We start from the raw sequence: 17885 nt of genomic DNA, 5'->3' as shown, positions 1-17885 counted from the left end.
CAGTAAAAACGTGCTACAAAAGTCAGCAACTTATTCCTTAGGTCTGCTATTCATTGGGAAAAGGATTGCTTCACATCTGTCTTTGTCTAACTTATATAGTCCATTTGTCTTCCCTTAATATTAAATCTGTGGACAGGAATTTCATCTTGGAGGCAGGAATTGGGAGATGATGAATTTCCAGACTGCCCTTTTCAGACGCCCTCTCAGAACGTTTTACATATTCAAACTATAAAATGGCCACAGGTGCCTGGACCAGCATTGTGGAGGGCAGCCGTGGCTAGGTAGGTGGGGAGGAGGTTCTATGGGGGGGCCTAGGAATCTTCCTGGACTGCTGACTTCCTGGTCTGCTGCCGGGCAGCCGTATCCAGACAACTACTACGATGCCAACATTGCTGATGGCCCACAGGCTGGACTGGAAAATTCCAGTTGGCCTCTCATCTGTGGCCTTGATTGGTTTGTTACTGAGTTTAACTAGCTAGCTGCCTTTTGTGGGTGGGTAGATGTTGCAGCCCAAGTCAGCCTTCCCCAGATTCTCTTGCGGGCAGGACGATGCTAACAGTGTGAAACATTTCAGTGTCAAACCGAGTTGGCTGGATTCAAACTTCCTTTTTACTGCCGTTTGTGGATTTTTTGTTTTGCTTCTGTTTTAAATTGACTTGCACAAATTGGCACCTGGAGCTGCACACAACCCACATGACCTCAGGAACAGTTGTATCAATAAATAGTACACCAAAATCCTCATGCCAACTGGGAATGAAATGTATCCATGTGTATGTGTTCCCTTCTCTCACTAATTGCAGGAACACCACGTGAAAAAAGAATTTGCATTTTTATAGCACCTTTCATGACCTTGAGCCATCTCAAAGGATACCATTGCTATAAGATTACTTTCTGAAGTGCATTCAGAGTTATGTGATCAGACCATCTACTCTGATAATGTTAACTAAGGCACCAACACTATAGAATCTTATACACACACCTTTAGAATATTGATAGCCTGCAGTTCAATGTCTCATCTGCAAGATGATGGGCAGAACTTTTTGCTTCCACCAGCAGCAGGAATCATGACCAGGGGTGGGGGGCACAAAGTTTGGAGTGATGACAAGAGTCAGTTTCCCGCCAGTGGGAACTTGTGGGAACTTATTTTGGAGCTTTGTTCTCTTGACTTTCATGGAGGGTTGAGTTTCCTGCTCACCAGTGTCGGGAACCATATTTGCATGTATTTGCATCTCATGAATGCTCAGTGAAAGACCAACTCGCTGGAATTTCCTTCCCCCTCCAAATTAAGCACCCTGCCAGCGGATCATTAGAATGGTCTTTTTCCCAACTGTGGCTGGAATTTTCCTGCCTAAAGTCAACGGACCTTTGTCTGGTCCGTCCAATTTTCCATCCTGCCCGTGACAAATCCAGTCACGGGCAGGGCTGGAAAATTCCGGCCTGTATGTAAATGGTATACACCTGGTAAGTTTCACCTCATCAACAACTTCAAGGTACGTAGATGCTGCTTTTTCCCACCTTCAAGAGCATTTCTGTGAGATTTCTGGCACCTGTATCACAAGCTGCACCAAGGCTGGGAACAGGAGGCAAGACCAGCAGGAAGGGGGAAGACAGAGGCAGGAATGGGGTGGTGGAGGGGCTGGTGGAACACAGGACGGAAAGGGGAAGATGGAGGCAGGGCTCGGGGTGGGGCGGGGGGTGGATGTGGTGGAACACAGGAGGGAAGGGGGAAGACGGAGGCAGAACTTAGTGGGAGGGAGGGTTGGTCAAAGAACAGAGTGGAGTAGTGAGAGACTGTTGTGGGGCTGAGGCCACACTGTCGGGGGGAGATTGAAGAAATTGTTCTGGGGCCGTGTGGGCCATGTTAGAGGCTCTGGATGGCACCTATGTCTTGGCCCTGGACATGGTGGGGGAAGGCCTCTCTGGGCAGTGATGGTTGTGCACAGAATGGTGTGCAGGACATGGTCAGTCACCTAAGGTGTTTGGCCCAGGGGGTTGGAGTCATAGTATTGGGAAAGAGAGGGCACAGTTACATTCAGGGGAGGCATCTGGGTTCAGTTGGCTGGCAATTATACAGTCATGGGGGGGCTATTGGATGGTTTCAGGGGTTGGGACTCTGAAAGTAAGGGTGCAGGTGGCCTTGAGAAGGCGAGGAGTCAGCTCAACAAAGGGCATGGGGACATCAATGTTGAAGAAAACAACACCGGAGAACAAAAATATCCACGTGCAGAATGATGGGGTCAAGTGTAACGGGGGGAGGTTGAATAGTAACAGGGGGATGGGAGTTAGGAGGTGGTGACTGTGGAGGAGGATGAGAGGAGATTGGTGGGTGACAGGGGGAGGTTAGAAGGTGTTGGTCAATCTCACTAAGATTAGGAGCAGCACCTTTGCCTTTACTGAATAATGACGCAGTTAAAAAAACAAGCTTGAAAAAAATGATATGGGAGGGGTCTCAAGGCATGTGGGAGGAGTTCACGATGACTATTTTGGGCCAGCTGATCCTCTTTCGAGTTATCAACAGTCACAGATTGCAACTCTTTTCGAGTACAATCACAGTTCTTGGTTTTCCAGGAGTGGGACATGAACCCACAACCCTCTGATTCAAAGGCGAGGGTGCTATGAACTGAGCCACAGCTGACACCTCTTTGGGCCAGTTGATGGGGCACCCTATTAAGTGTCTGCTTAAGACATGGAGAACAAGGCACAGCTGAGTACTGGCTTTGAGGGTCGAATGCCCATTGAAGGAGTTTTGCCCCTTTACTAATAGTGCACATTCATGCCAGAATCCATTAGGTTTTGGGGCTGCATTGGTTTTGATCTAATTGACCATCTGTCCCTGTCAGAGGCATGTAAAAAGGGAAGGAAGATCAAACAGTGAAGGGCCACAGCTGCTTGACAGAAGCTACATGCACACTATGGACCTCAATATTCTCATTTTAATGGGGAGAATTTTCTGTTCAGTGAGTGGGCGGGCCCCGCTTGCCGACGTATGAAATGACTCGCGGTGACGTCGGGCGTGCATCCCAACGTCACCGCGTGTCATTCAGATCCTCAGTTAGGTGGGCCCTGCAATCGGCTGGGTGCCGCCAGTTTGTATGGGCGAGCCAATTAAGGCCCGCCCAGCGTGATGTGCACCTGGAAGTACCGAGCGCTCCCTGTGCGGGTGGGGGGAGCAGGCTGAGTCAGGGCCTGCATGCGAAAGAGCACAGAAATCTTCCTGAAGCACAGAGCTACCTCAGGGAGATTATTTTGATTTTTAAAAATTTTAATAAAGGAAAAAAATATTTAAGATATGTCCCCTCGTGATAGTGTCACATGAGCTGGGACATGTCAATGAATTTTAATTTAAAAATTTATTTAATTTATAAACCCTTCATGAAACCTCATCCCGCCCGTGGACGGGATTTCATGATAAATGCGAAGGCCGCATGGGCTCCTCGCCGGCCCGCCAACCTTAAGGTTGGACGGGCAGCTCAGTTAATTATCTTAATTGGAATCTAAATGGCCTTAATAGGCCTTTGGCAGTTCGGCAGGCACGCAGCTGACCCTGGTGCATGCCCGCCGAACTGAGGATCTGAATGACACGCGGTGACTTCAGGACGCACGCCCGCCGCCACCGTGCGTCATTTTACACGTTGACGAGTGGGGCCCACCCCCGCTCGCTGAACAGAAGATTCTGGCCAATGGTCATGACTTACAGGGCTCAATGCTTACAGCCACGACACTAATACAAGGCTAGGCTAGTGTCTTGGCTAATGGGGTCAAGCTGACAATAGCCTGACTGAGAGTTATAGCACCTGGGTGTATTCACCCTGATCAAGACCCTCTTTGTGAATGCGCAATCATGTCAGAGGGAATGTTCAGCCACCTGTGGACCTCCAAGATGTGCTTCAACTGCAAGGGGTAGCCTGGAGATGTCATATCGAGACTGAGGGCAGGCCAAGGGCTTCACCCTGGCTTCCTGGCTTGGAGATGGAGGGTGAGCATTCAAGGGTAAGGCGCAGTGTTGTCTCAAATCTATTCGTCCATAGATACAAGAAGGAGTCTAGAATGCAGGCTGCAGGCAATGCTGCCTTCTTGATAGCTTTGATGCGAGTGAGGAGAAGAAGGGCCCCTCGCCATTTGGCACAGCTCAGGGAAGATCGTCACCCTGAGCAGCATGAGCCAGTGACGACCCAGATGCTGATGAGGGGCCAAATCCACAAAGATGTTTGGTCCGATCAAGGGTCTAAGAAGACGCAGCTCACACATGGAGATGAGCGAAAGATAGTGCCACAGATGCTTTAATTGTCTAGGGATGTGGTAGCTCATATTTGCCACATTCTCCATGAGGATCTCACACTGCACTGACTGGGAAGCCTTCCAATGCCAGTTGCTCTTACAGTTATGCCGCACTCAACTTCTTTGCCAAAGAATCCTTCCAGGGCTCCACTGGGGACCTCTGCGGAATCTCACAATTGGTAACAAATGCATAAGGGAGGTGACAGATGCCCTTTTCAATAAAGCTCACCATTACATGCAGTTCCACATGGATGAAGCAAGCCAAGCTGCCCGAGCTATGGGGTTCGCAATGATCTCAGGCTTTCTACAAGTTCAGGGTGCCATTGTTTGCACACATGAGGCCTTGAAAGCTCCCTGGCAGTAGCCTGTGAGATTCGTTAATAGAAAAGGATTTCATTCTCTAAACGTCCAGCTAATCTGTGATCACAGAAAGCAGATGATGCAGGTTTGTGCTAGCTACCCAGGGAGCTCTCACAACTCTTAAATCCTGAGTCACTCACAGGTGCCACAGATCTTTGAGGGCTCTCAATGCATAGAGGGTTGGCTCTTCGGTGATAAGGTGTACCCCCCAAAGACGTGACTAATGATGCCTGTTTGTCATCCACAGAGTGCATTTGAGGGGAGGTGTAATGTTGCACATTCAGCCACAAAGTCCTTAATAAAGCAGACTCTGGGCCTCTTAAAGATGCGTTTCAGATGTTTGAACCAATCAGGCAGGGGTCACCAATACTTATTGCAGAGGGTGTCCCGCATAATTGTTCTTTGCTGTGCCCTGCACAACATAGCGCTGCAAAGGGGGGATGTTTTGCCACATGGGGTCATGGAGGGGGTATAAGTCTCCTTGGACAAGGAGGACGTTGAAGGGCATAAATTTGAAGAGGTCAAGGATTCAGACGAGTCAGAATAAGATGCCATTGCATGAGCACAACATGAAAGGTGTGCCTTTGAGAACCTCATAGCTACAAGGAGGAATAAGCTGAATACAAGCCACTACGAGCACAGTTTTCCTGACACTTCATTGCAGAGGAGACAATGAGACCTTCATTGTCATCTTCAACATCTCAAGATAGGTCATCAATCTCAAAATAGTAACAGACGAAGCATAAGTCACCTTCAACCCTAACGATGGGCTCATCCTTGGAAGGTTCAGTACCCAAGGGAGCAATTAGCCTCTGTGTAATGGGATAAGCACTCCACTTGCACACATCCTTATGTAAATGCACATAATAATGCAGTCCTTTCAACCATGGTGTGAAAAAGCCACTAGCCATGGCAGCCTTCAAGAAGCAGAAACACTATTGCACACATTGATGCACTCATGGCAGTGTGACAGCAGCTTAGCAAGATAGCTCTAAAAGGAAAAACATCCACTTAACCATCTCAAGATGGAGCTACATCTGGACAGCACCATCTCTCCAAATGACAGCTCCCATGCATGATTAATGCAGAGGCCACATCTTGATTCTGAGGCCCAAGATGTCATCGGAGATCAGGATGTAGTGATCTGCCAAACTGCAGCATGGGCGCAAACCTGCACGTTATGTTAGCATTGTCCTCACAAAGAGTGGTTCGGCAGGATCATCTTGCGATTATTAACAAACCCTCATTACCCTGCATTCATCTAAAGCCTCCCAAGCTTATGTCCTGCATTGCCCCCAGGCAGTTTTGACACAGCAGTCAATGATAACTTAGTCCCTTCACAAATACTGATGAGTGCTCAGGAGATGTGTTGGAGCATTGCTTTCATACCATTACAGTCCTCTATATTGTCCATCGCACAAAAGTCAATCCTTGCTATGATCCCTAAGTCACTGCTTGCACAGTCATTTAATGAATTCCATATTGATTGGCATTCTGTGGCCTAACAGAGGGATTTCATCAAGCAATGCTAGGCAGGAACAAAGTAACATCCTCACAGGTAACTGGACAGCATCATCAGGATGAGCAAACGCCTCTGACATCACACGTTCATTCCCATCTAGCAGACATTTCAAATGTCACCGAGTGGAACCAACTTCCATCGCTCAGCGTCATACCTGGGGAGAGTGGGAACTAAGAAAGGACATCACTAACCTTCCAAGAACAATTCTCATGATGTCACATATGTGATCCTCAGATGCAAGGCTTATATGTGCCTTGTTCGACCATCATTTTTATGTTGTGAGTGCCTTTATTCATGTCGATGTGGAACTGAAGGTGATTGACTGAGATGAGATTGGATGGGATTTCATGGAACTAAGGAACAAGATGGGAGATAATTTTGGGGGAGGGCATTTGGTCCCCTTGAATGAATATGGGACATTGTGTCACATCGATGAACCATTCAATACCTGAAATGTTGAGGGATAAAAGTGAAATATATTTACAAAGGTGAAAAGTATATTCAGTGATTGAACAACACGCCACCATTGTGCATTTGCAACTTCTTAGTTTTCCTTGCTCTACTGCTACGTCTAGGTGCAGCCCCAAAATCCTCAGCAGAGGTGGAGGCAGCCTGCTGACTGCTATGCCCTGTTGTCTGAGATGCATTTGGTGGGTGTTCTCTGGAGGCCTGAGGCCTGGAGGGCCCCGGCCTGCTAAGCATCTCCTGCTCCAGGGCAAGTGCACCCTCCTTGGCCTGGCCTACTGGAGCTGATAGGGTCACAGGCAGAGGGGATTTGGAGCGGTAGGAAACCCTTGGAGATTCCTGGGTGGATGGCCCTGGGGTGGCTGGCTAATGCTCTCCCTCCCTTTGAGTGCCCAACGGACCCTCCCTAACTCCTTGAGGAGAAGGAGACCTGGAGGGAGGTCGAAGTGCCCTACCTCCCTCTCACCTAGCCACCACTGGAGCACACCCATGGCTAGAACGATGGTGTGCAGGTTCGAGCGCAAATCAGGCAAAATCTGCTGGACCTGGGTCTCCAAGAGCAGCTGCCACCCTTCCCACAGAGACTTTGATGTGCTCACATGCTGGAGCCACGACATCAGACAGAACATGGATGGATTCCTCCATCCTTCATTCCAGTCTATTCACGGCCTCTGACAACCCTGCCTGATGTTCCCCTGCCTGTCTTTGCATTTCCAACATTTGCCTTAGGGCTGGTTGCAGAGGCTCATCGTCGGACTCGAGCTCTTCTTCCTCATCTGAGGCAGCTTGAGGGCTGGGTCCAAGTACTCTGAAGGGTTTCCTTTGCCCTTTCTTGCTGTTTGCTGGAATAGAGAAGAGAGATGACTAGTGACTGACTGGGCGGGCTGCTACACCATAGGTCACTCACAGTCATTGCCCGTGCGAGGCCCATGTATACTGGATGGACCCTCACTGGCTTGTTGGAGGAAGCTAATCTCGCCTTCTATGCAGGAGTGATCTCTGTCCACTTCAGCCAGCTCTGCAGCCTGTTCCTCAAACTGGGAGAGGGTCCTCAACTCCGGAGTCCCCCCTCCGGTCTTCGATCTCTCCCTAAAGCTGTGGTGAATCTTGCCCTGCATGAAGACAGATGGATTGACTTTGAGCACGACGGATGAAAGAGCAGTTCAGAAGCATGCATGCCGCCTGTGTGTGCTGAGTCCTCCTCAGTAATGGACGAAGATGCCATTTGCGCAGGATCTTCCATGAGATGGTGATCTTAAAGCGACTGGCAGGCAATCAGTGCTGATGTCCCATCTGCTGGTCCTGTGTGACATCCCTGTGGACTCTAACCCTTAGACTGCCTGATGCCACTATGAGAAGGAGAGTTTGGAGTGAGGAGAAGGTTCACTTACCCTGGTGGAGAGGATCAGATCATTCATCCTTTTTGGCACTGCAGGGTGGCCCACGGGTGCTGACCTCCCTGGCGACCTCCTCCCAGGCCGGTGTGGTCAGACGGGTGGACCTCTTGCTCTCATCCCGAGGAAAGTGGACTTCCCGCCTGCCCTGGATGGCCTGGAGGTGTTTCTCCAGGGAGGCCTCACTGGACTGTGGAACAGAACTGTGGGCGCCATACTAGGTTGGACCTCCAGCCCACACCTGGCCTGCAGTTAGTGAATGTGTATGCGGCTGCCTTTTAAATATGGCACCAGAACCTTCAATCCCATGAGGCGATGGCGGGGCAGATGAACCCCTGCCCGCCCACCACCAGATTTGACAAGCTCCTTGCTGATGCATAATGAATGAGCTGAAAAGTGGAAGATGTGGCACAAAAATCTGACCTGCTGCCCAATGGGGATCACGCCGACATTCCTTGCTGCCACTGCACATAGTCTCCAGAAAGGAAAATTCCACCCAACATCTCCCAGAATAAAAACACAAGAAATTGGAGCAGGAGCAGGGCCCATTTGGGCCCTGAAGCCTGCTGAGCCTTTCAATAACCTCATGGCTTCAACTCCACTCTTTTATCTGCCCCCCAACATTCAACTAACTGGAAATATTGCAATTTGAAATGAGACAGAACAAAAATATACGGCCACCTTCCAAAGTGAAGGGGAAAACAAATATTACTCCCTCTAGGGATTGCGAAAAGAGAGACATTTCCTATAATTCAGAGACCAATCAAAATTTGTCACTGTTTAAGGGAGGAATCATCCCAGATTTGCAAAAGATGTGGTAGCGGGGGGAGGGGGCGGGAAGGACATTTTACCCATCGGTCGCAAAGGCGGGCTTTCGCACCGTATCACCCCCCATTCCTGGGGCATCCCGCCTCATTAATAATGCATTCCCGGATAACACCACTGGATCACTGGCGGGGTGGTCTCTGATTCTCCTGCCCTGCCCTCAGGCCGTCAGTAAACTGGGCACCATATTTAAATTGCGCGCCTGCACAGAGCTAGTACTCTCTAAGGGATTGGAAGCTGTTGCAAAGCCATGGCTGCCAAAGGGAGGAAACATGCTAACCCCAAATTTAGCAACATCTCCCACTAGCGCCGTTTGGATGCACTGGAGGCCCGATGTGAAGTCCTCTACCCCAGCTCTGGGCGAAGACCAGCAAGCAAGGTCACCAATCCAGCATGGGAGGCAGGGGCAGCAGTGGTCGGTGCCAACACCTTGCAAAAGAGGACAGCCACCCAGTGCCATAAGAGGAAGAATGATCTCCCCTGTTCTACCAGGGTAAGTCACTCTTCCTATCACTCCCAACTCACACCCTCACAATCCCATCATACATCCACAGGGATCTCACTTACTGCCAGTTAAGGGACATCATCATTCACCCTCTCACACACACCTTCATCTGCCTTGTGGGTTCTGCCCTCAGCCCATCCATGGGACCACTCACCACCCACATATGCCAGGCATCTTTCTCATCTGGCCTCGCAGGCTTCCTGCTTACACTCTCTCCAGCTGTATTCATACAGCACAAGCTGGCACACAACAAAAGGAAGAGGTCACAAACTGGTGGAGGAATGCCTGACATCAAGTTCCTCAATCACTTTGAAAGCAGAGTTATACAGCTGCTCGGTGATGATCTGGACCGTTCCTGTGCTGAAGATGAGATCAGCAGTGCTCAACCAAGTGAGGATCCAGCAGTGCAACATCCATCAGACAAACATGCTGTGAATGAGTTTCCCTGTTCCACAGTCCCCTGCCATGCACTAATTACCTGCCCTTGCTTTCGCAGGCACATCTGGGAAGCAGCCGAGGGGGTCCACGAACCAGAGACACCTCGGAAGAAGAATCTGATGACACCCTATCACAGTCCTGTCACAGCACTCACCCACACCCTCCACCAGCACAGAGACACACACCTCAGTGGGACCTGGTTCTAGAATAGCTTCAGGGTCACAATCTGGTGAGCACATGGCACTGTCTGATCCACAGCCGAGGTTACCGGCACTTGGAAGACTGCTGGAGGCCAGAAATCAGCTGAGTTAAAGTCAGATGAGGAGTCTCTGGACTCGGCCATACCCCAGTAGCTGGAGTTGCAAAGGAAAGCTAGGGAACATCAGGAAGGGATGTGCTGCACTTCTCAGATTGCAAAGCACGATGGAGGAGTCCGTCTTCCTTCAGTCCGAGCTAGTAGCGCCGGCATGTCAATGCACCGAGGTCAACACTAGTAGCATGGCGGCCACCATGGAGACCTTGGTCCAGGACATCAGTCCTGCACTGCTGCGTGGACTGCACTCCATCGCTGATGCCATAGTTGGCCTCCAACAGTGTCAACATGAGAGGGGCGTGGGGCAGCTCGAACTCACTCCAGCTTCCCCTTCTCAAGGAGTCAGCCAGGGCCCCTCGGGCACCCATAGGGTGGAGGATTAGCAGGTGCACACCCCAGGGCCATCCACCAGGTGACACAGGGAGTGTCTGGCCCATCCAAATCCCCTCCTCCTGTGACCCCAGCAGCTCCAGCTCCACAGAGAGGAGGGTGCCACTGCCACACAGCAGGACCCCGAAAGCAGGTCTCGACCCTCCAGAGGATACCTGCCTAAGTCATCACAGACAGGGCGTAGCAGTCAGCCGGCTGCCTCCATCTCCGCTGTGGATGTCGTGGGAGCATCAAGATGTAGCAGCAGGTTTAGGAAGGTTCTTTCTGTGCTGTAATTTTATGGTTCTATGGTTAAGAAGATGTAACTCTTTTGAGTTATCAACAGATCGCATGTGACTCTTTCGAGTACATTCACAGTTCTTGGTTTCCGGGAGTGGGACATGAACCCACAACCTTCTGATTCAAAGGCGAGGGTGCTATGAACTGAGCCACAGCTGACACCTCTGCACAGCCTGGGCACGGGTGTTAATCACTTGTACATAATGTTCACTATTGTAAATAAACTCCCAATAATGTCTCCTTGCCTATGGCTCCTTGTTATGATGAGCAGTGATTGTGTCACTCAGATGTGATTCCTGCACAAGATAAAGGCAAGTGTCTCAGTTCAGGGCCTCTTCCCTGTGCAGTGCGTAACCTTCAGATCACATTAGTGATACCTGCACCTCGACCGTGCTTGTCATTGCTTCCAGAACATCGTGGGTAGGCATCACAGAGTTCCGTCATTCTCTCTGTGTGCTCTCAGCACCTTTGAGGTGGGGCTGGCCCCTATCTCTTCAGCATCTGTGACCAGTGACGCTGTGCCCCTGAAGGGGACAGGTGCTGAAATTTGATAAAGGATCAGGTGCATTTAAAGTTTCATGGCTGCATCTCCATGATATGACCCTGATCACAGAGCGCAAGTGAGCTGCCATCAGCCAACAGGAGTCAGACATTCACAGAGGCAATGTGAAGATCTATGGAGTGTCCTCACTGCATGTTGTCATCCTCCTGGAATCGAGCAACTGTTAGGGCCTCCGCTGCGTCTCCATGATATGAGCCCAAGCACTGAGGGTATGTGCGCTGCCATCAGCCACACAGGAGTCAAACGTTCACAGATGCAAGGTAAGGATGTCAGGACTGTCTTCACTGCATCTCCTCATCATTCTCCATGAACCTTATGGCTATGAGGGCCTCCTGAGCACACCTGCAAAAGGTTAGTATGCAGGTGCAGCAAGTAGTTAGCAAAGCCAATAGAATGTTATAATTTATTGCAAGGGGAATTGAATACAAGAGTAAAGAGGTTATGCTTCAGTTTCCAGGGCATTGATGAGACCACACCTGGGGTACTGTGTACAGTGTTGGTCTCCTTATTTAAGGAAAGATGTAATGCATTAGAAGCAGCCCATGTCCAAACGCAGCAAGATCTGGACAAGTGGCACGTAACATTCGTGCCACACAAGTGCCAGGCAATGACCATCTCCAACAAAAGAGAGAATCTAACCTTCGCTCCTTGACATTCAATGGAATTACCATCACTGAATTCCCCACTATCAACATCCTGGGGTTACCATTGACCAGAAACTGAATTGGACTAGCCATATAAACACTGTAGCTACAAAAGCAGGTCAGAGGCTGGGAATCCTGCAGTGAGTAACTCACCTCCTGACTCCCCAAAGCCTGTCCACCATCTTCAAGGCACAAGTCAGGAGTGTGATGGAATACTCCCCACTTGCCTGGATGAGTACAGCTCTAACGACACTCAAGAGTATTGACACCTTCCAGGACAAAGCAGCCCGCTTGATTGGCACCCTTGAACCCTGATGCACAGTGGCAGCAGTGTGTACTGTCTACAAGATGCACTGCAGGAACTCACCAAGCCTCCTTAGACAGCATCTTCCAAACCCACAAATAGTACCATCTAGAAGGACAAGGGCAGCAGACAGATGGGAACACCACCACCTTGAAGTTCCCCTCCAAGCCACTCACCATCCTGACTTGGAAATATATTGCTGTTCCTTCACTGTCACTAGGTCAAAATCCTGGATCTCCCTTCATAACAGCACTGTGGGTGTACCTACATCACATGGACTACAGTGGTTCAAGAGGGCAGCTCAGCACTACCTTCTCAAGGGCAATTAGGGATGGGCAATAACTGTTGCCCACAAAAAACCAAGGTGGTTGAATAGAAGGGAGCCAGTTCAACCCTTCTCATGTGGTCATAATAATGCCCCCCCAACCCTTGATTCTATTTTTATAAATCAAATATCTGTCTAATCAGCCTTGCAGCCTGATCTGCTCTTTGGGGTAGAGGTGTCCAAAGATTAAAAATCCACTGAGAGAAGAACTTCTTCCTCATCTGTGTCTAAATGGGAGATCCCTTATTCTGGCACTGTGCCCCTGGTTCTAGATTCTCCATAAAGGCAAATATCCCCTCAGCTTCTACCCTGTCAATAAGATAATGTCTCATACTTGTAAACTCTAATGAGTATAGGCCCAATCTGCTCAGCCTTTCCTCAGAAGACAACCCCATCATCTCAGAAATCCACCTAGTGAACGCATTCTGAGATGCACACTCAGTGCCATGCGCCGCCATATGAACACACTCGACCTCTCCCTCCAGCAGCAGCGCCGCACCCTTTTTCAAAGCTGCGCGTGCCCCCAGTTTCATTTTATTCTTCGCCTCATCCGTCGCCTCAACAAGAAACTTTTTCTCTTTCTCTCAAGTGCTAAGGAACGCAAGCTCCAACAACTCATCGACTCCAACACCCATCTGGGACCCTCCACCCCTGCTTGTCCCTCCGTCCTCACCCCATCTTCCAATCCCAGCCCCAGCCGCGTATTCACTATACCCCCTGACCTTTCCCTCTCCGATGCTGAACGTTCAGTGCTCAGCAAAGGACTTAGTTTCATACCCTTACGCCCTCATCTCAATGAATTTCGGGCTCGGCATGATGCTGAACTCTTCTTCCGCCGTCTTCGTCTCCGTGCTCACTTCTTTGGGCAGGAGTCCTCTCCCCGCTCAACAGATCCTTTCACCCACCTCCAATATTCTCCCTCCACTTGGACCCCTCCCTCTGGATTCTTACCTTCTCTTGATCTTTTCATTGAGAACTGTCGGCGTGACATTAACCGTCTCAATTTCTCTGCTCCTCTCACCCATTCTAATCTGTCTCTCTCTGAACTCACTGCACTCCGTTCTCTCAGGTCCAACCCCAACATTGTCATCAAACCCGCTGACAAGGGTGGTACTGTTGTTGTCTGGCGCATTGACCTCTACCTCGCGGAGGCTGAGCGTCAACTCGCAGACATTTCCTCCTACCTCTCCCTGGACCATGACCCCACCACAGAACATCAAGCCATTGCTTCCAGGACTGTCACTGACCTCATCTCCTCTGGAGATCTTCCTCCCACAGCTTCCAACTTGATAGTCGCCCAACCTCGGACGGCCCGCTTCTACCTCTTACCCAAAATCCACAAACAGAACTGTCCTGGCAGACCGATCGTGTCAGCCTGTTCCTGCCCCACGGAACTCATTTCTCGTTATCTTGACTCCCTTCTCTCTCCCCTTGTCCAGTCCCTTCCCACCTACATCCATGATTCTTCTGACACCTTATGTCACATCAACAATTTCCAGTTCCCTGGCCCCAACCGCTTCCTCTTCACCATGGATGTCCAATCCCTCTACACCTCCATCCCCCACCAGGATGGTCTGAGGGCCCTTAGCTTCTTCCTTGAACAGAGGCCCCAACAATCCCCATCCACCACTACTCTCCTCCGTGTGGCTGAACTTGTTCTCACACTGAACAATTTCTCCTTTAACTCCTCTCACTTCCTCCAAATAAAAGGTGTGGCTATGGGTACCCGCATGGGCCCCAGCTATGCCTGTCTCTTTATGGGGTATGTGGAACATTCCTTGTTCCAGTCCTACTCCGGCCCCCTCCCACAACTCTTTCTCCGGTACATCGATGATTACTTCGGTGCCGCTTCATGCTCTCGTCGGGACCTGGAAAAATTTATTAATTTTGCTTCCAATCTCCACCCCTCCATCATCTTCACATGGTCCATCTCTGACACTTCTCTTCCCTTCCTTGACCTCTCTGTCTCAATTTCTGATGATAGACTGTCCACCAATATCCATTACAAGCCTACCGACTCCCACAGCTACCTCGACTACAGCTCCTCACACCCCGCTTCTTGTAAAGACTCCATCCCATTCTCTCAGTTCCTTCGCCTCCGTCGCATCTGTTCTGATGACGCTACCTTCAAAAACAGCTCCTCTGACATGTCCTCCTTCTTCCTTAACCGAGGTTTTCCATCCACGGTCGTTGACAGGGCCCTCAACCGTGTCCGGCCCATATCCCGCGCATCCTCCCTCACGCCTTCTCCTCCTTCCCAGAAACATGATAGGGTCCCCCTTGTCCTCACTTATCACCCCACCAGGCTCCGCATTCAAAGGATCATCCTCCGCCATTTCCGCCAATTCCAGCATGATGCCACCACCAAACACATCTTCCCTTCACCCCCCCTGACGGCATTCCGTAGGGATCGTTCCCTCCGGGACACCCTGGTCCACTCCTCCATCACCCCCTACTCCTCAACCCCCACTTATGGCACCTCCCCATGCCCACGCAGAAGATGCAACACCTGCCCCTTCACTTCCTCTCTCCTCACCGTCCAAGGGCCCAAACACTCCTTTCAAGTGAAGCAGCATTTCACTTACATTTCCCCTAACTTAGTCTACTGCATTCGTTGCTCCCAATGCGGTCTCCTCTACATTGGGCGACCGTTTTGCGCAACACCTGCGGTCTGTCCGCAAGAAAGACCCAAACCTCCCTGTCGCTTGCCATTTTAACACTCCACCCTGTTCTCTTGCCCACATGTCTGTCCTTGGCTTGCTGCATTGTTCCAGTGAAGCCCAACGCAAACTGGAGGAACAGCACCTCATCTTCCGACTAGGCACTTTACAGCCTTCTGGGCTGAATATTGAATTCAACAACTTTAGATCTTAAACTCCCCCTCCCCCCATCCCCACCCCGTTTCTTCCCCCCCCCCCCTCCTTTTTTTTCAATAATTTATATAGATTCTTCTTTCCCCACCTATTTCCATTATTTTTAAATCTAAACTAAAACCTTGTTAGTCTTTCCACCCCACCCCCACTAGAGCTGTACTTTGAATATCCTGTCTTCCATTCTTAATTAGCACTTTTCTCAGACAAATGTCACCACCTTCGACACCTCTTTGACCCTTTTGTCTGTGACATCTTTTGATTATCTGCTCATCTCCACAATCACCACACCCTCAATGTGTCTCTCCCCCCCCCACCCCCCACCCACCTTAAACCAATTTATATTTCTCCCTTCTTCTAACTATGCTTCAGTTCTGCCGAAGGGCCATGAAGGCTCGAAACGTTAACTGATTTCTTCTCCGCCGATGCTGCCAGACCTGCTGAGTTTTTCCAGGTAATTCTGTTTTTGTTTTGGATTTCCAGCATCCGCAGTAGCTTTTAGCTTTTTGTTTTGAACCTTTTCTGAACTGCCTACAATGCAGGTATGTCCCTCCTTAAATAGTGTTACAGACAGTGGAGAAAGATGAACTGAACCCCCAATTCCCCTTCCCTTCTGTCCATAATCAATGTAGTTTATTTTTGAAAAGGCTGATAAATATGTGTGTTCCCAAGCCCCCATTAGTGTGCAATCAGTTTAAAAGTCATCAGCTGCAGGCTTTCATGGATTTAAACAAGGAGGACTGTTTATTCACGCACTCATTGCAGAAATTCTACTGCTATGTCAATCATACATCACACACCCAAGAACGATACTATTAAAGTTGGTAGTGCACTTCTACAAGCATTAAAACTAAACAGAGTAATTAGCAGTTCACGTATCTTTGAGAGTCGACTGAAGGAGGAAGCTTTTTCACCTTTGGAATTGTAGTTCAGGGAAGTTCAGATGGCTGGGGTCAGATCTGGTTTAACTGCAGGGTGCCTTCAATGGGAAAACTGTTCATCAGGTCATACAGACAGGCGCTGGTGGCTGTTGTATCTGGAGGTCCAATTGTTGTTTACAGGCGAACTCAGCGTTTTTCGGAAATAAGCTGAAACTTAAAAGACCTTAAGCTTCGCAGTTCTTGAAAGGCAAGATGGCACATCCTTTTTCTGCAGCTGTGATATTGTTGATGTTGGCCTGCAGCCTGCCCAGGTCTCTTCTGAGTTTTGGAATAAAGGATTTTCGGTATCAGAGGATTGTTTCAATTCCATTTAATAGCAATTGATACATAAAAGAAGGTAAATGGTGGTCTTTTAGTAGTAAAAATTAGTTTCAGCCACATGGTCAAAGGCCATTGATATTCAGTAGAAGGTGGTCTTTCGCACTTTACTTGTGGATAAGTGGTCTTGATAGCATTCCTTTGTTAGATCACAAACCTGGAGTTGTAGAATCTTGGAATCTATTGTCACTGTGTTTTGGAGTAAGCTTTGACAATAGCAGGCGTAAAATTTTAAAAGGAATACAGTTTTTAAGAATTTGTAATATCTTCAAGCTTGTACTGGCATGACAATAGGAGACCAAAATTCTATGCAGTGCTCTAGGTGCAGACTTACAAATGCCATGTACACTTGTAGCAAGACTTCCCTGCTTTTATACTCCATCCCCCTTGAAAAAGTCCAACATTCCATTTGCCTTACTAATTATTTGCTATACCTGCATGCTAACTTTTTGTTTCATGGACAAGATCCATCTGTACTGTAGCATTCTGTAGTGTCTTCCCATTTAAGTAATGTTTTGCTTTCTATTCTTCCTAACATGGATATCCTCACATTTTCCCACATCATACTCCATCTGCCCACTCTTTTAACTTATCTATTTCCCTTTGCAGACTCTGTGTCCACCTCACAACTTGCTTTCTCATCTTCGTATCTTGAGGAAATTAGGCTTCATCCAGTTCATTAATGTAGATTGTAAATAGTTGAAGCCCCCAGCACTGATCCCTGTGGCACTCTACAAGTTACAGTTTGCCAACCTGAAAATGACCCATTTATCCCAACTCTTTGCTGTTAATTAACTAGCCCTCTATCCATGCTAATATATTACCCCTGACACCATGGGCTCTCCCCTTGTGCAGTAACCTTTTTATGTGACATTTTATTGAATGCCTTTTGGAAATTCAAATACACCACATTTCCTGATTCCCTTTTAACCACCCTGTTTGTTAAATCCTCAAAGAACTCTGAACAAATTTAGCACATTTATTAACCAATCATAATAATGCAGCAACTCCTCAAGTGGCAGCCTAAATTATATACTACAGTCTCTAAGGGTGGGGTTTTCCACCCCTGCCCCGTTGCTGGATCATCTGGTTCCGCTGAAAGTCAATGGATGTGGCGGGTCCTGCCACAACAGGGCTGGAACATCCCGGCCT

General features: G+C 49.0%; 1 protein-coding gene across 1 annotated transcript in view; it reads left to right on the top strand.

Moving 5' to 3' along the window:
• Window positions 1-17885, top strand: part of efhd1 (EF-hand domain family, member D1) — a 183628-nt gene that overhangs the window by 140566 nt on the left and 25177 nt on the right. The gene's annotated exons all lie outside the window — the stretch shown is intronic.

This window comes from Cetorhinus maximus, chromosome 19 (assembly GCF_964194155.1).
Source record: "Cetorhinus maximus chromosome 19, sCetMax3.hap1.1, whole genome shotgun sequence".
In the NCBI taxonomy this organism is placed as follows: domain Eukaryota; kingdom Metazoa; phylum Chordata; class Chondrichthyes; order Lamniformes; family Cetorhinidae; genus Cetorhinus; species Cetorhinus maximus.
Note: the sequence above shows the minus strand (reverse complement) of the source record. Positions and strands in the feature narration are given on the sequence as shown.